Source organism: Strigops habroptila, chromosome 7, assembly GCF_004027225.2.
Source record: "Strigops habroptila isolate Jane chromosome 7, bStrHab1.2.pri, whole genome shotgun sequence".
Lineage (NCBI taxonomy): Eukaryota > Metazoa > Chordata > Aves > Psittaciformes > Psittacidae > Strigops > Strigops habroptila.
This window is the reverse complement of record NC_044283.2, coordinates 21,094,576-21,119,219: the sequence shown is the minus strand read 5'-3', so window position 1 is coordinate 21,119,219 and position 24,644 is coordinate 21,094,576. Positions and strand designations below refer to the sequence as shown.

At 36.8% G+C, this 24,644-nt stretch overlaps 1 protein-coding gene across 2 annotated transcripts in view; it reads left to right on the top strand.

Annotated features, from left to right (window-relative positions):
• The window catches only part of LOC115610462, a 147,774-nt gene that overhangs the window by 102,776 nt on the left and 20,354 nt on the right, over positions 1-24,644 (top strand). Inside the window, exon 5 of one of the 2 annotated variants that reach the window (XR_003992239.1) lies at positions 8,925-8,976. The exons of the other annotated variant lie outside the window; for it this stretch is intronic. The gene's annotated coding sequence lies outside the window, so the exon portion shown is untranslated. Of the gene's footprint in view, positions 1-8,924; positions 8,977-24,644 lie in introns of those variants that run through there. 2 annotated transcript variants of the gene reach the window in all.

Below are 24,644 nucleotides of genomic sequence, written 5' to 3'. Positions count from 1 at the left end.
TACCAGTTCTTTGGTTGCAAAAGTCTTGCGCTGACGTGTAAGATATTTTGAGCTTTTTAATTACATATTTTAGATTACTTGAAGTAGTAGTTCCTTCTAACCAAAGTATTTTGAAGGCTATGATTTCTGTCATTGATGTAAATAAATACTTGGTTAGGCCAAAACTGAGCAATTCTAGAAAGTCTTGCCCTAACATCAAGATATTAAATAACCATACAAATGTGTGTATTGTAGGACGAAAACAGTTTTATATCACAATTGCCATTGGATGTTTTTGTTTGTTCTCATGTTTCTGTCTCTCAAGTACTCGATACACAATTAACAGTAGTTAAATATTTATGGTTCTTTTCTATTGTATTTTAGAAATGCATCTACTGAATCTAAAAATAACGTTTTCATATCAGTTTCATTAAATGTTAGAAGTGGTTTTGGGTTTTTTTCTCTTAAAATGTATCTAAATCTTACATCTATTGAACATTTTCTTGAAATTTTCTATGGAAGACACAGAACAAATAAAGACTAATCAAGTTGTCATATTTATTAAATGTTTGACAGTGGTTGCTGAGTGCCTAAATTTTAATTAACTGCACATGTTTTGATAGCTTTACTATGTTTTTTTTTTCTCACTCAAGAGATATTCTTCTATGATGGAGTAGGTTGTTTGTAATATCTAATTGAGAAATACAGAATTCAAGCTGTGTGTAGGTGATACATGAATTTTTCACTCCTGCTGACAACCACATCGGCTTGTGTGTAATTCTTTAAACTGATTCAAACTCATGCTGTTTATGCTTTTAATTGACTGAATTAAAACATTATTTTAAACACTTAATCATTCCATTAGGCAGGATTGTGTTTGCCTATTCTGTGTCCAATCCAGCACAAAATAAGCACAGATTTCTTATCCACAAGGGATAAGAAGACTGGTTCCTCAGTCTCTCAGTCTCCCAGACACTCTGGTTTGCTAGCCTCGTGAAAGAATCTTGCAAGGGAGTTCTCTGCTTTCTTGCAAAGGAGACTGAAGATGTGCTTTAGCAGAAGTGTATCTGTCAAAGACTATGAAGACTTTTTTTTTTTTTTGAAAACTAGGTGTGAGTGTCGACCTATGAGTTCATAATGAACTAGATAAGAACACTTATACACTGCTGCTTTCTAAATGGACTCATAACATGAAGTTCCATTCCTTTGTGTTTCCCTGTGGAAGCCTTCAGAAGCGTGCTGTCAGCCTGGAAGACAATATTTTCACAATATGTCATCTTTAATTATTTTCTTTGCTTAAAAAAAAAGTACATATAGTCACATTCTTGGATCAAGAACACTTTGGACTATTAAGTCCTGAAGCCTACAAACTGGAAACATTTTGAAAAAGGTGTGAAAAGTCTAAATCACCATTTGAAAGCAGTTGAGAAAGAAAGTTCTCTGACAACTTTAAATTACCTTCACAACTCCTGACCAGAATTGATAGTAAACTAGGATTTTTCAGCCTGTATTTACTGATTAGGTTTACTATTAGTAATATATTTACCAACAATGCAGAAAAAGTAGACTGTTCTCTCTCTTTTTCTACTGTATTTGCACTCTTACTATTTTTCTTCCAGCTTAACCTGCCTTTACCTGTGGCTCCTTCACAAAGCTGAGTTTGTACCACCATTGTTGTACTTTAACAAATAACCTCATTAGAATTTTATAATAGAATCAGTGAGGTTGGAAAAGACCTTTAGGATCATCAAGTCCAACCATTACCCCAGGACTGCCAAGACCGCCACTAAACCATGTCACTGAGGGCATCATCTACACGGTTTTTGAACACTTTTAGGGATGGTGATTCCACCACTCCCTGGGAAGCCTGTTTCAAGGCCTGACTATCTTTCTGGTGAAGAAATTTTTCCCAGTATCCAGTCTAAACCTCCCCTGGTGCGGTTTGAGGCCGTTACCTCTTGTCCTATCACTTGTTACTTGGGAGAAGGCACCGAACCCCACCTCACTACAACCTCCTTTCAGGTAGTTGTAGAGAGCAATAAGGTCCCTCCTGAGCCTTCTCCAGACTAAACAACCCCAGTTCCCTCAGCCGTTCCTCATCAGACTTATTCTCCAGACCCTTCACCAGCTTTGTTGCCCTTTTCTGGACCCATTCCAGCACCTCAATGTCTGTCTTGTAGCGAGGGGCCCAGAACTGAACCCAGGATTTGAGGCGTGGCCTCACCAGTGCTGAGCGCAGCGGTATGATCACTGCCCTGGCCCTGCTGGCCACGCTATTGCTGATACAGGCCAGGATGTTGTTGGCTGCCTTGGCTGCCTGGGCACAAGCTGGATCATGTTCAGTGTCCATCAGTCAGCACCCCCAGGTTCTTTTCCTTTCCAGCCACTCTTCCCCAAGCCTGCAGCATTGCATGGGCTTGTTGTGGCCCAAGTGCAGGACCTGGCACTTTGCCTTGTTGAACCTCATACAATTGGTCACAGCCCATCAATCCAGCCTGTCCTGATCCCTTTGCAGAGCCTTCCTATCCTTCAGCAGATGAACACTCTCAGCCAACTTGGTGTCGTCTGCAGATTTATTGAGGGGGCACTCGATCGTCTCATCCAGATCATCAGTGAAGATGTTAAAAAACATTGGCCCTAACACCGAGCCCTGAGGGACACCAACTAGTGACTGGTCACCAACTAGATGTGGTGCCATCCACCACCACTCTTTGGGCTCAGTTTCCAACCCAGCAAAGAATACGCCTACCCAGGCCATGAGCAGCCAATTTCTCCAGGAGAATGTTGTGTGGAGATGGTGTCAAATGCTTTACTAAAGTCCATGTAGAAAATGTCCACAGCCTTTCCCTCGTCAACTAGGCAGGTCACCTTATCGTAGAAGGAGATCAGGTTGGTCGAGCAGGACCTGCCCTTCACGAACCCATGCTGACTGGGCTGATCCCTCCGTTTTCCCACACGTGCTTTATGATCTCACTTAGGATCATCTGCTTCATGACGTTCCCCAGCACTGAGCTCAGGCTGACAGGCCTGTAGTTTCCAGGGTCTTCCTTCCTGCCCTTTTTGTAGAGAAATGTCACATTGGCCAACCTCCAATCTTACAATGCTGCTTTTCGCATCTTTCTGTATATTATAGCATCCATAAATATTTTCATTTATCTAAGGTGGTTCCATAAACATATTTTAAAACACTGACTACATAGATAGTGATAAAAATATTTTTGTAAGTTGCAGAGATAGACTATGAAAATTTGTGTGACACAATATGAGTATGCCACATGCATGGTTCACAGATATATTTTCCCTTAATCCTTTGGCAATGCTTCAGACTTCTCAGAAGCTTAAGATATTATCCATGCACAAATAAGACTATTTAATATGAAAGTATTCTGGGTTTGCTCCAAGTATAGATACTTTTTGTCTGAATGAAATCTTTATTGGCTTCGAAGAAGCAATATTCTGTTCTGAGATGGTAAGGAACTCTGACTATATCTTTGCTCTCAAGAGTCTCATGAGCTCTATGCTTGATACCTCTCAGTGATACTGTGCACTGTCTCATGAATTCTATGCTTGATACCTTTCAATGATACCATGTACATATTTACAGTGTTATTACATTTATTTCTAATTTCACTCCTGAAATCACAACCTGAGCTGTCAGGCCCAAGCTGTGTTGTTCTCTTTGTATCTGTCATCATTGCTAATATGGATTTGCATGCCAAATTAGGCCCTTGGTTACAGATGAAATTCCATTACTTCCAAATTATGTCCTCAGTGATAATTTCATAACCTTCATTTTGGTGGTACACCTGTAACTAAATAGATTTAAAGCCTGATCCAAAGGTTATTGAAAATGAGTGTCTTTATACTGACTTCAGTTAGCTTTGAATAAGGCCTTTATTTAACAACTATGTTAATGGAGTGCAAGCATTAATACCCTTTCCTTCTCTCCTACCATGTTGGCTAGTATCAACAATCAAATGTAGTATTGATTCTTTTTTAAGAAGGTAAATTTTAAACAACTATTTGAAGACATACATGAAAATAAGTGTCTTACAAATTTACCCTTAAGAGCAATGTAGTAGAGAGGTACACAGAAGGGTCAGTATCTTGAAAAAAAAAACCACTGGTTTTGAGCAATCACAGTGTGTAGTAAAATTGTACTTTAGGTTTCAGTAAGACTTATTTCTCCAGTGTGGGAGTGGATGTCTTTAACACTAAAATAGAGTAAAATTTCATTAGTACGTATTTTGGAAAGAAAAAAATTGAGAAAATTATCCATCTGATAAATACAGAATGTATATGAATCTTTTAAAATGGCTCTAAAATACATATTTATCATGATGCACTAAGAAATAAATAAATTGAAAGTGGTTGGTATGAGCACTTGTAGCACTCCAAGAGGAACATGCTTTCTGGAAATAGAGAAAAGAATAACTTTAAAGTGCTCGAGTTGGTTAGTAGCCTATATATACATAAAATAAAATGCTTTGGGGAACTTCAGCATATTCTTTATTTGGATTTTATCTGACTTTGGATAAACACATGCACTTTATAAAAAGAAGTCAACTGTATATTTTTATAAAGCTTAAGGACAGGAGGAAAAAAAACCCACTATGAATTGCTTTTATTCAAAAAAATACTGTTGCTATGGCTACTTGAGTAGTTTTGAAGGTGATATCCTTCTTATTTAAAGTATTTTTAGAACTTTAGTTACCATAACAACAGGATACACTTAAAAAGGCAACTTCTGACAAGTTAGGTTTTGCTTATAAAGAAAATCTCGTCTTTTTTTTTCTTTTCCTGATGAAGAACTTCTAGTCATTAAATGATGGAAAGGAGAAAAGAAACAAAGCTTCAAAAACATGTTTCACATATTTGTCTCCCCTCAGCAGCATTTTTAAATAAACGCATCCATCAGGGCAGGGACCTTGCCAGTCAGAGCTGTGACCCACAGTATCTAAGGGGTATGCAGGGCAGGCCCATGTATGGCAGCCAGGTTCAGCCAGGTCCAAATCATCAGGCAAGTCCTTAGCTGACAAAGAAGACCCAGGTAAAGCTAGGAAGTCACTCTGCTGCAGGCTTAGGCATGATGAGGTTAACTAGGAGCAGACACATCCTTGTGACTGCCAGGGAAATCCAGTCACTAGAGGTCTGGTGGCAAGTCTGGAAGTCAGGCCAGAGGTCAGGAGCCCATGGCCAGACATAAACACAGCACATATACAGGATAACTCAAGCCACAACTAAAGGTACCAACCTGAGCTTAAATGGAGCCCCTGATCCCGATGGAAGGGGGTTTGAGGGGTGGTAGCCACAGGGGAGGCTGTTCAGGGCCATTAAGGACAATTAATGCCTTCAGGGAACTGACAGTATTCCCTCTTTTGTATCCACTTTTGGGGTGAGTAAGAGGAATGAATAAGAGTAATAAATACGAGAAATGTGGAGAAACTGGAAACTTTGTTGGCTGCCAGATACAGAGATGGCTACAAGTCTGAAGCATGTGTTCTGCAGGGAGTGGGTGAAGGACTTGAACCTGTACGTGGAAGAGAATGATTCTTTAATCTCTGCAGTCAGTCTTATTTGTTTGAGGTAACCCACTTAATTATGTGCAGCATGGCAAACTGCTCCCAGATGAATAGCAATAGAAATTTTTTTACTTTTCAAAAACACTTCCCAGTGGACAAAATCTTACAAGTAAAGTGTCCCAGAGAAACAATACTACTCTCTTCTAAACGCTCTTTTATCAATCTGCTCCCTTTAAGTGGAATCCCCTTATTAATCATTGCTTGGACTAGTTTTCAGGATGAGCTCTTTAAAGATTTCAGGTTAGGGTAACATACCTCATAATGTTTCACAATCCCCAGCATCTGCGGGGAGAGTTAGGCCATTTCAATGAACGTACCATTGAAAATTGTTGTCAACAGCATCACCTCAGTCACTCTTCATGCCCTTAGACTGTACAAGCCATAGAACAAAGTCCAGTCTGTACTCCCAATGTACACCATCTCTTCAGGTTTCTGTCCCACATACCTTAGCTGAACCTTATCTTGGGGTTTCCACCAGAAATCTTGAACAAAAAACTCAAGACTTTTAAAGTGGGTTTATTTCTCCTTCTGTTTTTTCTGCTCACTAAGGATAACTTACCTTACCTGGGTGGACTTTTAAATCTTCTTTCCCTATAGTAAGACCTTTCACAACAGCAAGACTTTTTTTTTGGGGCTAAAGCTCCAGTATGTCTTCATTTCCCAAATCAGTGAAGCAGGAACACCCTTCAAGGCTTCTTTCTGCTCTTCGCAACAGCTCTTGTGCATGAGCACAGCCAGTTACACTCATAGAAGGAGTGTGGAAGGTGGGAGCACGCTCTATGCCCTGAGCTCATGGCTGAGATGTTTGTTGTGCAGTCATTTCCAGGATGAAGGGACAAACAAAGTAGCAGCTCACAATTATTTGAATCTCTGAGCTACAGAAATAATGAAGCCAAACTCCTTTGTAGTGGCAGATAGATGACAGTGGGCAACAATCACACACAGTGACTTGGAAGGTTGAGACTGGACATGAGGAAAACCCTTTTTCATGTGGGAAGGTAAGGCAGCACTAGAACTGTCCAGAGCAGGCTACCAAAACAGACTGTGGGATTTCTGTCCCTGGAAGTTTCAGGATTTGTCTAGACAAAACCATGGTTGTTCTGATCTAGAATTGGCAATAATGCTGCTTTTAGCAGAATGCTGTGCTAGGTAAACTCCAGAAGTGTCATCCAACTAATACTTCTGTGATTCCATGATTTCACTGCCTTCATTATGGAGACTGTTCCAAGTGTTTTGTTACGTGTCACCTTTGTCTGAAACTTTTCTAGCTGTACTATTCCTTTTCTGCTATATCTAGTCTACCTTGTTTTTTTTTTCTTGTGAAATTTTAAACTAACTCCAAGTGTGCTATTAACTTTAGGTAATTAAACAGTTTAGAAATAATGAAGCAGTATTCATTGACTTTAGTATATTTTATATTAGATCCTTAAGTAAGTATACACAAATAAAAAGTTGTTACTAATTCATGTATTTTGCTCTGTATTTCCTAAATTTGAATGTTGCATCGATTTAAAAGATTAATATTGAATACTTTTTTTCTGCTTGTGTATATTCTGCGAATGATTTAGATACCATTTTATGTTGCATTATTTCTTGGACCGCAAACTTACTGAACAGTGACTGAAATATTAATTTATTCATCATTTGAAAGGACAGCTGTCAAAAATAACCAGCTAAACAAAAATACCCCAGACAGTTAGGAGGCTTGAGTACAGGTTTCCTCTCAAGTTCACAAATGCTTCTTGTAACAGGATACTTAAACACAAATAGAGAAAATTGCATCAACTTGAGTGCTTAAGATTCATGCCAAAGAAATATGTAGTTTCTGTAGAATCCAGGAAACAATCCAGGGATCAGTCTTAAAGCTACTGATTGAGAGATCATATAGGGCACTTGACTATTGTTATTACTCATGTAATGCTGGTATCCCAAGATGATATTTGGGATAATCTGTAAAATTTTAGATAGGTGTGATCTTTGTCACAAAATTTTAAAATTTCTGTATGAGTTGAGATATAACTGGAGCTAATGCTCCTAATGCATGTTAGTGAAAAAGGTGATTAAGGGAAAAAAAAATCCTTTTTGGCTTTAATAAACTGTTGATTTTGTTAAATTTTGATATAATATTTTGAAATATCATGTGCTGTTATCACTTAATTTAGTTTCCTGACTTTTCAGTGCTATTCTTTCTTAATATTTTAATCTATCCTAACATATATATTAATAAATGATCAAATATCAGTATGAAATATTTGCTATTGAAGACAATTAATTTTCCACTAGCTCATTTTAATAGTCATTGGCCTAATGAAAAAAATGCAAAATTAAATACCTCCAAGGGTGACATTTGTCATGTATTTCTGTATGATTCCCTTTGTCAGAAAGGTTAAAGGAAATCGGTTGATGGTTAATGTGCAAACCACCAGTTTGCTAAATCTGGGCCTGACCTATTACCGTGGTTTAACCCCAGCTGGCAACTAAACATCACACAGCCGCTTGCTCACCCATCCTATGTCAGGATGGGGGAGAGAATTGGAAAAGTAAAAATGAGAAAACTCATGGCTGAGACAGTTTAACAGTAAAGCAAAAGCCATGTACAGAAGCAAAGCAGCACAAGGAATTCATTCACCACTTCCCATTGGCAGGCAGGTGTTCAGCCATCTCCAGGAAAGCAGGGCTCCATCATCCCTGTTCCCATGGAGATGCCCAGTGCCCAGGGCTGGGGCTGCCTCAGCTGTCCCTGGCCTGCCCTGGTTCCTGTCCCTGGTACTGGGTTTCTCTGACTGGTGAGTCCTTCTCCTGCCACTCCTATGGGGAGCCCCTGAGTTCCCTATCCCCAGGGGACAGTCAGCCCTCACTGTGCCTTCTGTTTTAAAGAAGATTGTGTATAAATCATAACTGTGTTATATTTGCTAGTTTTCCTATTGTAGCATTAACTACAGCAGTGACTATAGTCACATGTGTACTCTATGTAAGTGAGTTAACTGCCTGAATGTAGGAGCTCCTGACAGGTCATTTACAGAATGTTAAGCAAGAAAGATTGTGAGTCTGGTAGGACCCTGGAAGCTAATGTAAAGAGGCTTCAATAAGGTACCTTAAAGCTTTATGATTTGTTTTCTGAGAATTAAGTAACTAGAAAACCAATTTACCAGTTGATCACAAACCCCTAAATTCTTAATTTCTCATGCAATTAACCAAATCAAGAGTTTTGACATCAATAAACACAGTATCAGTACAATTTCCGTGATCATAGTAGATAGCTTACCACAAAATACTTGTCCAATTTAATAAAGCATATTGTGCTGAATAACCAAGCCAGAAAACTGGTGACTCATCAATCACTCTGTTTCTGTTTGTGGACAGGTAGAAGAGATGGGTATATACAAGAATAGGATATAAGCAAAAGTCAGCTGCAGTAACTGAAAACAGGTATGTACTGATGGAAGGCAAAAAAAAAAAACAAACAAAAAGAAACACTAAATAGCGACACAGATATGGTTGTAATGATTTGTGAAAAATAGTATCTTTGGGATGTGACAAATTTAGGTATAAAGATGCTTTCAATATCACTGAAAGTACAAGTGCTTATAGATACTGTGGTCTTAAAGGAACATTGAATGTCACAAAACAAGGGAATCTTAAAAGAAATGGTGACAAATCGGAAAATATACTTTTCGAAAGCTAGGTGCATAGGGCAAAAAACTGGTACAGTGAAAAAGTAACATATTAAAAATGAAACCATATATGTCCATAAATCAGTATTTTGAACTAAATTATGATAGACTGTGTCTTCATTAAATTAAACACTTGCTGTGAATATGGGCAGGCAATGGAATGTGATCATCTGTGATAGTAAACTGTTAGAACAATGGCTTGAGTTTGTCATATGCCAAGTATGCTTTCTCCCAATATGTCCTGGACAGAGTTCAACACATAGGGAGATCCAGGAGTTATTCTCAGCAGGCAGTTTGAATGAAGCTATTCTTTTTTGGGAGCTGAGAGAGCTTATGAGCATATGATGAGATTCTTCCTTGTCAACTGTCCTCAGTGCAAGAGAATGTTTTCAGAATGTTTAATGTCCTGTTGGAGATAAGCTATAATGTTAATTTGTGGATCACCAACTATATACAATAAAGAAGGTCTCCTACCACTGAGTAACCGTATCTCTGACAAGACGTGAAGACAGCTTAAAAGTTGGAAAAATATTTACAAATAAATTTCAGTAGTATGTAGATATAGAATGCTTTAAAACAAAAATTTCAGATTCATGGGTTCCAGTCTCTTTTCTCTAAGAAAGAGCTTAATACACAGTCAAATAACAGATGGCTAAGGCATTAAAGAGTGAAGGAACTCATAGACAGTTTGTCCTAATGGTTTGCAAACATTTTGAAAGAAAAAGTGCTTTTTCCATGAAAATTAAAATGATGATAATAAATCAACAGTGGAGGGAGCTAACATACAGAAACACAAAAGCAAGAAACTTTAATTGTGGTGCTTCCATTGTCTAATTTCATATGTTGAATCTCTGCTTCTAATTGCGCCTTTTTTTTCTTCCTTTATAGGTGTCTAACTTTACTATGCATTTTGCATCCTTCTTGTCCTGTTTCTATTCCTCTTTTTTTCTTTTTCTTCACCAAAATAAATTTGCCAGAGTTGTAGATAATAATGAATAGTGGAGAGCTGGATGACACAACATATTCAGATATTTTTCAGATTCTTTTGGCAAAATTTTCACAAATACCTATTTATGAAGTTAAACTATTGCTATGTAAAAGACAAGTGTTATCATAAAACTGATTAAAATAAAGCAAAACAAAACATGAGAATAATTATTTTAGCTAAGATTTATTCTTAGTTTAGCTAAAAATGTCATTAATGATACCAAATGATACCAAAGCTAATATTTTGCCAAATTGCAGATGGATTAAAAGTAATGTTTCATTTGACTAAATTAATAGCAATATTATTAAAAGAAGACATGTTTCTAGCATCATCTACTTTTTATAAGCTCATCCTGTATTTCATTCAGTTTCACCTCGAGACATACATTTCTCATCTGTCATTATTTGAGTTTAGTAACAGTACTTAGCCTGGTATTCTTCAGTATATTCACAACCATTTCTTTCAGCATAATTTTTTTCTACCAAGCTATTGGCTGATGACATGTATATGTTTATTTGCTAAACTCTTGCACATCTGCAGAATTTTTCATCACGAAGGTGTGGTCCATATTCTGTTCTGATTTAAACTTAAAGTACATGATTCAGAATGATTCTGAGGGATAAGTGATGGTTTAGCCTTAATTATCACCCGGTTTTATTGCTGCAAAGTATCATATATAGCTGTGTATTATCAGCAAATACTAATTTCCATTCCAGTCAATGGACTGGTTGCTCAATTTTGCCAAAATCTCCATGGTGTCTCTAGTGTGAACTTTTGCTGAAGCCCCTGTGAAACTGGCAGCTTTTACACTTTCTAGAGCTTCCCCTATTGGCTTTTAATTTTTTTTCTTCCTGGTCTATGTCAGAATATCAATATCCTTTCCTGCTGTTAACATTTTCCTATTTGTGTCATTTCTGTATTTCATATCTCATTCCCAATTCCGTTGTCTGTAGTACTACTATTTTGCCTGTGGAGCACCAAACTATGCATTTCATAGAACTCATCTTTAGGTTGAGTATGGTCATGTTCAAGTCAGCACTTCCTATCTTTCCACAGGCTATCCTCATCTTATCTTCCTTACAGGTCGCAGTGTTTATTCTTCCCTAGCCTGCTGTCAAATTTATGATTTTCCTTTGTTCAGAGGTAGACATTCTACCTTTGGTCAAGTAAATTAATGTTTTTTCCCTTCATGTTACTATTCTGTATCCCATTTTATTTTACTTTTTTAATACCTGAAATACCCCCCACAGATTTAGAGCATAAATGTCTTGTCTTGTTTTTCATGGTGCTTGACTTTTATTTTGTATACCTGTAGTTTCATTTCTTTATGCTGTGAAGCTCCATATTTAATGGATTTCTATCTTCTATGCTTCTATATTTACTATTAACCATCATAATAATTATTGCTGTATCTGTTCTTTGTGAGGTACTTTCAGACAAGTAAAGAAAAATTTTCTTGCACAAATAACAAAAACATGTTGCTTCTTCCTTTATTCTGCCTACTAACAACCTTCCAATTACTAAATTTAGAATTTTAATCCAAATGTGGTCATATAACTGTATGCGGACAAGGAGCAGTTGCAGTTTTTGAAATAGGTACATAAAAAATCAAATATTTTAAAATAAGAAGAGGAGAAAGAGACTAAGGAGGCACGGGAATATGACTATATTAATTTGGCAAGTTGTGATATTTTTTGTAGATTATATGTGATTCACAGCCATCATGCACTTTAAAGTACGTTTTTTATTTGGAATGTTTCTAAGTGCTGCTGGCACCTGATAAAAACCTTCCCATTCCTTTTACAAGGAGGGAATTGACAAAGAAAAGCAGAGGAGAAAGGAAGTTAATAGAACAGAGCATAAGAGAAAATGGTCAGAGTATTAAGATGTAAGCTCTGTAGTGTAAAAGAGGAAGGGAGATGAAAATACCAGAATGACTGATATTTTCCAAGTTAATGTACATCACGTGGATCTTCTGAATTCAGGATACTGGGAAAATTGCTGTCTAAACCTTTGAAATGGGAGGATCCTCGGGATTTAGGAAAACTAACAGGTATGCCAATACAAATAATCTAGAGGATGTAATACTAAAGTAATTCTAAAAATTGTTGGTATTTAAAAATTATCATGTTAGCAAGCTTACTGTGCATACTAGATATGCATATACCAGGAATACATATTCAGTTTATAAGTATATTACTTAATATTCTCAAGAGAAAGGAGAATCATTGTGAGATTTCTTTGTAGGAAACACCATGTGCATGTTTTATTTTCAGCTGCGAAGAAAACAAACACATCCCACGGTCGCTAATTTAATCTTCACTGCAGGTACTGAGAAACATCAACAGTCACTTCAAAGAGATTTTGTATGCACTGTACTTTGTTTTCCAGTAGGCAAATAAAAAGTCTGGTCTCAGTAAGCAGCTTCATTGCTGCTTAACTCTAGGGTGGCCTTCTCAAAATATGTCAGTAAAAGGATTTACAGATGTCCTGTGGTCCATTAAGCAGGTGTTAGATACAGAGATGCATTGCTATCCTGCAGTGCTGCAAAGTCACTAACGTCTTTGTACTGATCAGTCTTTTAGCACAGATAACTATCAGCATGCTATCTCATATGAGAGTTATTGCAGGGAAGCAATAGAACAGAAAGTTATCTGCAGTAGAAGTGATTCTACTCATGTAATAATTAAAGACAAGGTTTACATGAGCCTGCACTGTCTCAAGGCTTCTAGAAAATGTTCACTGGATTGCCAGCAGCTATAAGAACTGAAACAATTTGCAGAAGATGAGTAGTATGCTCATTGTCTTACAAAATAAGGACTCATATCACAGTTAAAATGAGAAATACTGATTTATCAAAGTCAAGAGACTCAAAGACACACTTATGTGCTGTTGGCTTTACCACATTAACAGTGTGTTTAAATCTAAAGTGCAATTTAACCCTTATCAATCTACGGGATTTGAAATGCAGTTGTATGAAATAATATATGCAAAATAAACATTTGTCATTAAAAAAATTATTATAATCAGTTGTGCAAGCCTCTGATATCAACTTAAAGCCTTAAGAAAAAAGAACAGGAATGATTCACATAAAGAAGATGCCTTTTCCCTTGAAATGCCTTACTAACTTCTGTCAGCTAGAGGTTTAGCAGTTTTCAGAGCTGAGTATTTTTATCAGGACCTTCTGATACCATAAGTGTTCATACCTCTTCCATGAATGTGTTTAATTCCACTTAAAGGCATTTATGCTGGAGGCCCCCACAGTATCCTAAACTCCATGATGCATTTAGCTAGCATGTGAAAAAGTATTTGTTTCATGTTGATCCACTGTTTGCTTGTTACATGCGTACTTCTTCAGTTAAAAGGAATGATAGGTAGACTTCTCCTATTCAGCTTTTTCATATCATGTGTGATATTCTTAGACCTCCATTGCAGCTTCTTTTGAAGCTTCTGTATCTTTTCCAGATTGACATGCATGGTGTATTTAGTATCCCCTAACATGGCATTATTTTCTGTTTTTCATTTCCATTTCAGGGAATCCCAGAAATCGATTTCCTTTCAGTGATCATTTTATCTCTGCTTTCTGTATCTTTTCTAGTTCATTTGTAAACAGGGAGATTAGACTTGAACGCAATATTGAAGATCCAGATGCATTAAAGATTAATATAATTATATAATTATGTTGCGGTTTTTCTCCAGTTCCTTTCTGACGTTCTAGTACTACTTTCAGCTGTCACTGACAATTTCAGAACGTGACCAAAAGTCTTTCTAAGATTTGTTTCCTGACTTTTAATGACTAATTTAAGATGCATTGCTATGCATGTGTAATTAGAATTGCCTTTCTAAATATCTTATATTACTTTTCTCAGTACTGAATTACCCCTGCTATTCCATTATCAAATTACTTTTTAAAGCCAGCATTACACTAATTAACTTGAATAATTTGGTAGCAGCATTGAACTTTGTCAATCATTTCTTTTGTGAGATCATAATATCTTCACATCAGGGTCCATAGCACAGACGTATGTTGCTGATTTTCTTCCATTAGAAAAAGTAATGGCTTACTCCTGTCTTTGTTTCTTACCTTCAAAAATATATTAATCGTGAAAAGGCCATGCCTCTTCTTTTTTGTTTCTATCAGAGTCTTTGGTGAAGGGCAGTGTCCAAAATTTTTTTGAAATCCATGTGTCCAATTGCATCATGATCATCTTCACCTGAATGCTCTTTGACAATTTCTGAGAACTCTCAAGTGTTTCTGATGCATCGTTTCCTTTATTTCCTGTATTAAAACTATCTCAGTATATGGTATGTATAGTACATATCTATGGGATGCACCTACATTAGTATTTCAGTTCAGAGCAGGATATACTTGTCAGGTCCATCTCCTGTTTATTCCTAATTAGGATCACAGAATTATTAAAACAGGAATGGACCTGAGGAGGTCATTGATCCAACCTCCTGCTCAGCAGGTTTAGCTATGAGATTGAACCAGGTTTTTCAGCACGTAATCAATCCAGTCTGATCTTGAAAACCTTCAAGGATGGAGAGTGCATTATGTCTTTGGGCAAGCTCTTTGAGTTCTTTATGGTGAAAAAGTTTTCCTTAACTTCTCCTGCTTCAAGTAATGCCTATGGTCTCCAGTTCTCTTGTCATGCACCACTGTGAAAAGTCTGAATCCATCTTCTTGAAATACTCTTCATAGGTATTGGATGGCCCCTTGAAGCTGAAGCGGTAAATGGTTGCTCTCTGCTCATGTGGAGATCCAGACATTTGATCACAGGTAGTTAGATTGGTCAGGCATGGTTTATCCTTGGTTTATCCATACTGACTGTTTCCAAGAATGTTTTCTCATGTTGAGTTTCAACAAGGCTATATGCTGGGTCCTGCACTTGTGCCACAACAACCCCATGCAACACTGAAGGCTTGGGGAAGAGTGGCTGGAAAGCTGCTTGGCAGAAAGGACCAGGGGGTGCTGATTGACGGCTGCTGAACATAAGCCAGCTTGTGCACAGACAGCCAAAGCGGCCAACGGCATCCTGGCCTGTATCAGAAATAGTGTGGCCAGGAGGACTAGATATCGTGGTTTAAACTCAGCCAGCAACTAAGTCCTATGCAGCCACTTGCTCACGCCGCCCCTGGAAATGTTGATTCAGGTACTCAAGATGAACTGCTTATGCTACAAATCCATTTCTACCATGCATTACAACTTGTTAATATAAATGTAGTGTATGTGCCTAGGCAATGTATCATTCATTATATACTTCATAATTTACCTGGAGAACAAGAAAACTTACGAATCTATGGTTCTCTACATCACCTTTTTACATCTTTTTAAAAATTGCAATTGTATTGGCCACTTTCTGTTCTCCCAGAACTAAGGCTAATTCAAGCAATACATGATATACCACAGTTAATAGTTCAGCAGTTCTGCGTGTGAGTTCCTTTAGAGTTCCTGGATGGAAGCTGTGTGATCTTTGCAATGTACTGTTTGATTTTGTTAGTCGGTTTTAAAATCTCTTCTACTGACTGATTGGTTTCAGAAAATTCCTCAGATGTATCTGTTGTAAAATGTCTCTGGTATCAGTGTATTGGGTCCCCTCAGTGGTGGTCACTGAGACAAAGAAATATATTGCTCCTGTGACACGGCTTTGTGTTTCAGAATGATCCTTCTACATCTTTATCATCTGTCAGCCTCATTGACTCTCCAGAAGGTAATCCTGCTATTGGTGGGATTGAAGAGTTTTTACTATTGTTTTTTAGGTCCATACCAAGTTATTCTTCAGAGTAATTTTTGGTTTGTCTTTTTGTGGTTTCTCATATAAAGAATTTATATTTCTTTCTATTTCTTTTATTTGGGTACAATCTCCAGTTTTTTAAATAAATCCTTTTTCAAATATTTTAAATAAGTTAATTTCTGTTATTATACTTAAGATTTTAGTTCCACTTAATCTATAGCAATTGACTCTCTCCTTGATACATTACTTGTTGAGATTTACTCAGCTTCTGTCAGTAATATACAGTTCCAGAGTTTGAATTTCTTTAATATCTCCCTTTAAATCAAGTTATGAATGCTCCATCCGTGGCAGCATTCAAGGCCAGGTTGAACAGGGTCTTTGAGCAACGTGGTCTAGTGGAAGGTGTCCCTGCCCATGGCAGAGGGGTTGGAACTAGATGATCTTAAGGTCCTTTCCAGCCCTAACCATTCTATGATTCTGTGTATCTATTCTAGGTATCTTTCTAGTTTTAATCTGGCTTAGAACTTACATGGTCAGTCTTGTATTAAAACTTTTGAAATTTTTGACATTTGGCTGAGATCTAGTTTTAGTCTTGGCACCAGGACACTAGAACATGGCCTTCTATATGTTGTTTTTCCCAAATACATTAAATTATGTTTCTTCAGGATGAGAACAAAAGAATATTTAATAAAGATCATGTTACCATCTGAATGTAAGGAATGGTTACTTGAAATAAAAGAATATACTTACTCCACTGATAATTATAGTCAAGTTAGCTAAACTACGGATGAAACACTGAAGAAGTTCTAGATGAAAGTATGGATCGCTTGATGTCAATTTGAAGAGTGCTTCCCCCATTTCATTTTTGTTTATCGTGTTTTATCTTTAGTTTTGTTTCTCTTCACTCTTGGAAAACAATTGATCAGAACCAGGTTTTTTTTAAACAATCTTTTATTTCACTTTTTATTATATTTAAATGTAGGAATGTCAAGCTGCTATCTTTCATACAGAAAAGAAAAATCTTGCTTTTATATTGCTACTGTCAAAAAGTATCAATTAGCCTGTTGTTGAAACAATGATGAATAACCTGCCTACAAATTTTAGAGGAAAAAAGCCAAAACTAATGTTACTAAGAAAGAAATTACTTCTTTTTACACTTTAAAGGTGGGTGCTTTGCTGGGAACAGAGCAGCTAACACCTCGTACGAGCTTAACAAGTTTTAGTTTAAAATACACAATTCATCATTTAAAGTTATGTTTTCTGTATTGCTAAAAAGGACAACAGTTTATCAACTTAAAATGTTCCTAAAATTTGGAGAAATTAATGTAATTTTTAACTTTAATTCTACAAATAGTAATTGTAATACTAGAGCTTGAACAGAACAGTATAGAACTCCTTTAAAAATTTTTAATTTTATTTTTTTAGAGGGACAGATGTTAGCAATTCTCTTGTCAAAGTAATGATTTTAGTTTCCTGGAAAAACATTTTAAAGCTTTTGATAGGTTGACAGGAGGGGGTTGTTCCTTAAAGCCAAATGAAAAGCAGCAGGCTGTCTGATGAATCTCATGAGAAGCAACTCTTTACAGTGGTCTGGAGCAGGAACTGTAAGTGGCTGCTGAAGAGTTTTTTAAAAAAGCTGGCGGATAATGGTCTTGGGAGCTAGAGTTTGAATATGTAAGGGAGAAGAAACAGTGATCAAGAAGAGAAAGGGAAACTTTAAGAAAATTATTCAGAAGGCATAATGGTAGAATGACATGACAAGAAAGTCCATTGAGATTCAATTTTCTGTAGTGTTGTAGTGAACTTTGGCAACTGTGACATATGTAAACATACATGCAAGACATCAGATCACAGCATTTTACCTAAAAGTACATCATTTCTCAACTGAAATAAAGCTTATGGTACAGATAGACAAGACTGATGAATATAATGGAGGTTAAAGCAAAGTCTGTGCTGCCCCCTCTAAATTATTGAAATAGATTTTTAGGGAAAGAGTTGACTCATTGCTTGTTATGTTTAAAACTTTTATCCTACAAAGACCTATGCAATATGTCTTGTACTATTTATAGAGCCACACACTAGGAAAAAAATCCTGTATTTATAGAAGGTGGACTAAAGACTTTGTCAAATCTTTGCTATGGCTTTATGATTTTATTAAGAACCTATATTGAACTGAAATGACAGAAAACAAGTAATTTTTATTGTTACTGGAATCAGGTGACATCATATGCCAAATTATAAGAGTAACAGCAGGGAAGACATACTTTCTTCAAACACTGAATGATCACATCAGTAAGCATCAGTAAGAATATTCTCTAGTCCTGCTGCAGGCAAAATTTTAGTGGATGCCCGTGATATGCTGAGAGCTGTAAATATTTTTCCATATTTAAAGCATTATTTCTATCCCCATTTATTGTAAGTGCCATTTTATGGGAACAAGTTCTTGAAAGAGGCAGTTATACTGTTTATAGTGTGATACAACCATATTACATTCCAGATAAAATTGAGTTAAAAGATGTAAATATATGCTTACATTTGCGCACAGCTGTCCAGTTTCCACATACTGTTACAGTAGCTCTTCAACATGCTTACCATATAAATGACTATTAGGTCATCTGTATGAGTACCATTTTTTAAAAGATTTGACCTAATTTGGAATAAAACAATAATTAAAAATTATTATGTATTGACCAATATTCTTTTCATTAAGCAGTTCCCTTGAAAATAATGCTTTAATTAATCAGATTACGTTTTTTCTCTCTGCTTTAATTAAAGCCTTTTCTCAAACCTTACTCAGCAAAGCACGTATTATTTCATAAGCGTGCTGAGTACGTGTGTGTCTGCTCATCTCCATTAAGCAGAACAGTCATTCACAACCTGTTCACCACAGCCATTAATCATGTGTATGCAGACAGAGCATTAGTAAAAGGCTTTTGCAGATTTGCTCTTAGAGTGATTTTTTTTTCATTTTGAGGGTGGAGGAGGTGAAGTTGATAAAATTTCATTGTTCTGTGGATAGTCTTTTTAATATCTACTTCTTTGTGTTTTGAAATAAAGCATTCTCACAGATTTACCTGCTTAATTTTGTTTCTCAAATTTCCTTCTGCCTGTTTTCAGTGGAATCAAATGTTATTAGAGAGAAATGAAGAAATAATAGATTTATTTTTTGTTTAGGTTCCCTAAAACCAAAGAGGAAAATGGTGAGATGAGAGAAAAGGCTACACTGAACCAAAACTGTTTTTCCAATTTTTCTCAGTCAGATGGGGATAAAATAAAACCTTTATTCCGTATGGAACACAATGTTTTGTTTGTGTCACTTAAATTTTTAAAATTGCTTTTAAAGTAGATCAGTATTTAAATTAAAATACCACTTTAAAGTGTTTTTTTAAATACTCTAATAAAATATTGAGTATTTACCAAATGAAATATTTTAATTACACTTAACTCTTTCTTTACCAATATTTACCAAATATATTTTTTCAGCCAAAGTGATGTGTCATATTTTATCCTTATTCATAAAAAAACCCAAACAACAAAAACCCTAGTGAATCTCAAACTGCCAGTGAATTTACCATCCTCTTAGCTTTACTTCTGAGGCTTATTGCTCTGAACCACACATAATTCAGAAAACAGAGTTTTAAAATGGACTGTTATATTTGAGAAAGAATTTCTAACTATTTACTACATCAGACTACTTCCCTTCAGATACTCATATACATTGGTAATATCCCTCCCGAGTCTTCTCATCTCTAGGCTGAATAGTCTCAGCTGAGAGCTCAGCCTCAACTTGTGCGAGATCCTGTGGTCCTTTAATCATCTTTGTTGGACTCTCTCCATAATGTCTGCATCTCTCTACTGAGGAGCCTAGACCTGGACACAGGATTCCAGGTGTGTTTTCAACAGTGCTGACTAGAGGGAAAGGATCACTTTGGTTTACCTGCTGGCAATACTTTGTTTAATGCAGCCCAGGATACCATTAATGGCTTTTGCTACAAGGGTACATTGCTGACTCATGTTCAGCTTGTTGTCCACCAGGAGCTCCAGGTCCTTTTCTGCCAAGCTGCTTTCCAGCTGGGTGATCTTCAGCATATATTGGTGCTTGGGGTTGTTCCTCCCCAGGTGCAGGACTTTGCACTACTCCTTGTTGGCCTTCATGAGGTTTCTGTCAGCCTACTTCTCCAGCCTGTCATAGTCTGTCTGGATGGCAGCATGACCCTTTGACATATTACCCACTCCTCCCAGTTCTATGTCATCAACAGACACTGTCCCATCATACAGGTCATTGATGAAGATGTTGAACAGGATTGGACCCAATGTTGACCCATGGGGTACATACCCTGTTCTTCTAAGATATGAATTGCAAGGTACAGGTGCTGCTTTGAATAGACATAGGTGAAGCAGTGGTGATGCTAACTTCAAATATAAAGACCTGACATATGAAAACTATGGTCTAGAGATTTTGTGGCTTATGAAAAAAAAAACGGAAACTGCCAAACAGGGTAAAAATTATGTAGGTAGCACAACATGGCCTTGGTTTCTGGTTAGGCTTAATGATCTTAAAGGTCTTTTTCAACCTAAATGATTCTACGATTCTGTGTTTAAGAACTGATAGAGAACATACTGTAGTGAGGCACTGGCAAAAAGAGGTAAGAGAATGTGAATATGAATGCTTTGGTATTTTGTATACTGCATATTGAGAAACTTCTGACACAATCAGAAATTTCTCTACATAAATGTAACAACCTGAATAATTTTCTAAACATTCGAAGAAAAAATGTATGATTCCATTTTTATTGAGATATGGCTGACATGGACTTGAATGGGTCTGGCTTTTCCCCACATTATTGTGTTCGGTTGGGGTTTTGTTTGTTTGGTTGGGGTTTTTTGGTGGGTTTTGTTTGGGTTTTTTCCCTTGTAAAAATTCCTTCTCAGCTTTCTTGTAGGCCACCTGTAGGAATTAGAAGGCTGCTCTCAGGTCTCTCTTCTCCAGGCTGAACAACCCCAACTCTCAGGCTGAACAGCCCCAACTCTCAGCCTGTTCTCATAGGAGAGGTGTTCCAGCTCTCTGATCATCTTCATGGCCTCCTCTGGACTTGCTCCAGCACGTCCACATTCTTTTCTTGGTGGCCACAGAGCTGAATGCAGTACTCCAGGTGGGGTGTCACAAGAGCAGAGAGTAAAAAGACAGAATTGCCTCCTTTGACCTTTGACTTCTTTTGAAGCAGCACAGGATATGGTTGGTCTTCTGGGCTGTGAGTGCACATTGCTGGGTCATGTTGAGCTTCTTGTCAACCAACACCACCAAGTCCTCTTCCTGAGGGCTGCTGACAATTCATTCTCTGAAAAATCCCTGAAAATTCTTACTTCAGGAACCTTTCTGTGTGAAGCATAGTTAGGATATATGCAACTCTTATTACTAGGAGATAATTTTTAGATCATTGTATGATCATTGTATGATTTTTTGTATCATGCACCTCTAATGAACAGATGCCAACTGTCCTTTGCTCATTGGCATTCTTTAACCAGCTTTGGAAGCTTCAGATAGGCTTTATACTACATAACAAACTCTGATGAAAATCCATGTAGTTTATAATCTGCAAGTTAGGATTTATAATTGAATTGCTGTGCCTACAAAAAAAAAAAAAAAAAACGAACAAAACCCGAAATTCTTTCCAGTGCTAATTTTACCAAGTACTTGTATGAAAAGAGGACCACAGAACAGAAACAAGTGATAGATGCAATTCAGAGATACCTGGAAATCCTTTCATCTGTCAGAATGAAAAAGAACTAGTAGGATAAAACAGAATATAGGAAACTTCAGATCCAGGCTGTAGCTCGCTCATAGGAATATACAGAACCTAAAAAAATTACTGTGAAAGGCAAGTCAGGAATTTCCAAGTAGTGTTTCTACTCCTTGCAATGTCTTTGATTGATAGTATTTTCTGTACAAATGTTACTTGTGAACAACAGTTAAATGTTCATTATACATCTTTGAAGAGAGTAAATGTCATCGAGTCTGCTGAGGCTCAGTTATCACAAAGGACACAGACTCCAAAACTCAGTTTGAAAAGTCGGATCTCCTAGTATGTCTCATCTAGCTATCCTTATTTTAAAGATGCAATCTCAAGCCTATCTCATATTTTTAAAATGATGCAAAGTGTCATGCTCATTCAGTGAAAGAAGTGGTACTGAGACTCAAGCATCAGATCTTAATCCTACTGTGTAGGCATTGTTGTTAACATCTCTTCATCATCTCAACATCCAGTACCTTCTCTGGGCCCAAGAATTTTTTCGAATTTTAGATTAATTTATGTACTGTTGCAGTTGCTCATTTTTTATGTTCCTTTTTTTTTCCCCCTGACAACTTAAGGAAAATACAGAAAATTATTCCCAGAAATAGAACTGAATACATGTATAGAGTTGCTATTCAGACAGAGTGGAGGTGTGATGTTAGAAGGGTTGAATGGGTCCATTTGAAGTAATTATAAAACAACTGTAGGCTGTGGCTTTTTTTAAGAAATCATATATAATGCTGTTTTGTCAAATACAAAGCGGCCACTGAGCTTTAGCTGGAGTAACATTATTGTCTGCACACAAATGCAAGTTAGTTACGCTGCGTTTTAGAGCTAACTAACTGGCAGATTATTTTGCAAAATATTAACAAAAAATCTCTGACACCAGGAGCTGACTGCAGAAATGTGTCCTGTTATCAAGTCAGACCTTAACAGACAAAGTCAGATTCTTTTTTCTCCTGATTAGGGAGACTTAGGGAGAGCTGGATATCATTTAACTCCTCTTGATGCGTGGCTTTTCTGTTGTCAAATTTAAATTGCTGGTGTCTGATAATACACTATTATTGGAGAATGCTCATTCAGATTGTTCTTTAATAGGAAAGCATAAGTTGGTTTTTTTTAGTTGACCGCTGGTGTCAAATTAGAGTTAATGTACAATGGATTTATGCTCTTCTTTTTTTTTCTCTGCAAAGACGAACATATTAATATATATTTTTATATGTAAATTTATTTGCACACAAATTTCACGACAATGGAAATACTAGTTCAGTCCAGTTGGGAACTTCCATTTTGACTTGATATCTTTTTACTCCTTTAACAATCAAAATTCCTTATATACTAACTGAAATCTATTTTCATACTGCAGCTTGGAACTTTTCATTTAAAACTGTACTAAATATTAAGATAACTTTGATACTGTCCTTCAGCTCTTGCTCCACCACAGCTTCACAGTATTTGAAAATCTAGGAATAGATTGAATCAATAACAACATAAAAGAATCGTCTGATGAGAAGTAATGGCAAGCATATAGGAAAAGCTTCTGAGAAAATGCACCCAGATTTTGCTGTCAGTAAGGAGAGCTAAGGAAGCCTTCTACCAAAAGATAGTAAGTTTAGACATCTGCAGAATATCCCTTACGTCAATTGTGTGTCTTAAACATGACCATCTTCATTTCATTTGGTGACTTTCAGTAAATTTTATGCAATTAAAAGTAAACTGACCCTTGCCACCAATTCGGAATCAGAAAAAAGGTACATTTCATGTTTTAAAATATAAAAATAACATAAATAGCCCTTATCCTCCCCAAAATAAAGTTGTTAGGACTCTACAAACTTATTTCAGTACTAATTCCTAAATTCTATCCTAACTTGTTAGTCAGTGAAAATTTTTCACTAACTCACTGGGAAGATGATCATGCCTGGAATGAAACTGAATGCATTAAATGTTTTATTATAAGTAAAGGAGAATGCAAAACTTCTCTTTATAGTATATAATGCTGTAAAAGTAATTTCAAGTATCACGGCAAAAATTCCTTTTCTCTTCACAGTCTCAGTATAGAATGAATGTACTGTTTGACTATGGAAATAGTGTCAATTCCTTAAGTCACATGCAATTATAAAGTGTTCTGAAAGACTAACTTGCTTAAGCTCCTGGAACTCTTATGCGGGAATGTTTGAGGTGTAGGTTAAATGTAAAAACTTTCCAAATTATTTAGGCTAATCCTGGTCACATATTTAGGCATTTAGGAAGGTCAAGGTATATAGATCTCATAAAACACTCTAAAGCACCTATTTTCCAGAGCCACTTAAACTTGAAAAGCCTAAAATGAATGGTGGCCTCCTGTATGAAATACTTGCCTGAATTTGGGTGCCTGCAGATTTTTAGAAACACATGTAAATAACGGGAAAATTATCTGATATTGTGGTATGCTTGGAAAATACCTTACATAAGTATTGAATTGCACTCTACTCGGCTGAATCCAGGAAAGTCAACTCTGACCATTTTCATTTAATGAGAAGAAGTCATATTGAAAAATCGTGGCAGTCAGGTGAAGTTCCCGATGACTGCAAGAAGGGTACTATAACCCCATTTTCAAGAAGGGGAAAGAAGGGGAAGGTGGAAGACCCAGGGAACTACAGACCAGTCAGTCTCACCTCTGTGCCTGGCAAAATCTTGGAACAGTTTCTCCTGGAAAACATGCTAAGGCACATGAAAAACAACGAGGTGGTTGGTGACAGCCAACATGGCTTCACTAAGGGGAAATCCTGCCTGACCAATTTGGTGGCCTTCTATGATGGAGGCACGGAACTGATGGACAGGGGCAGAGCAGTTGACGTCATCTACCTGGACTTGTGCAAAGCGTTCGACACTGTCCCACATGACATCCTTGTCTC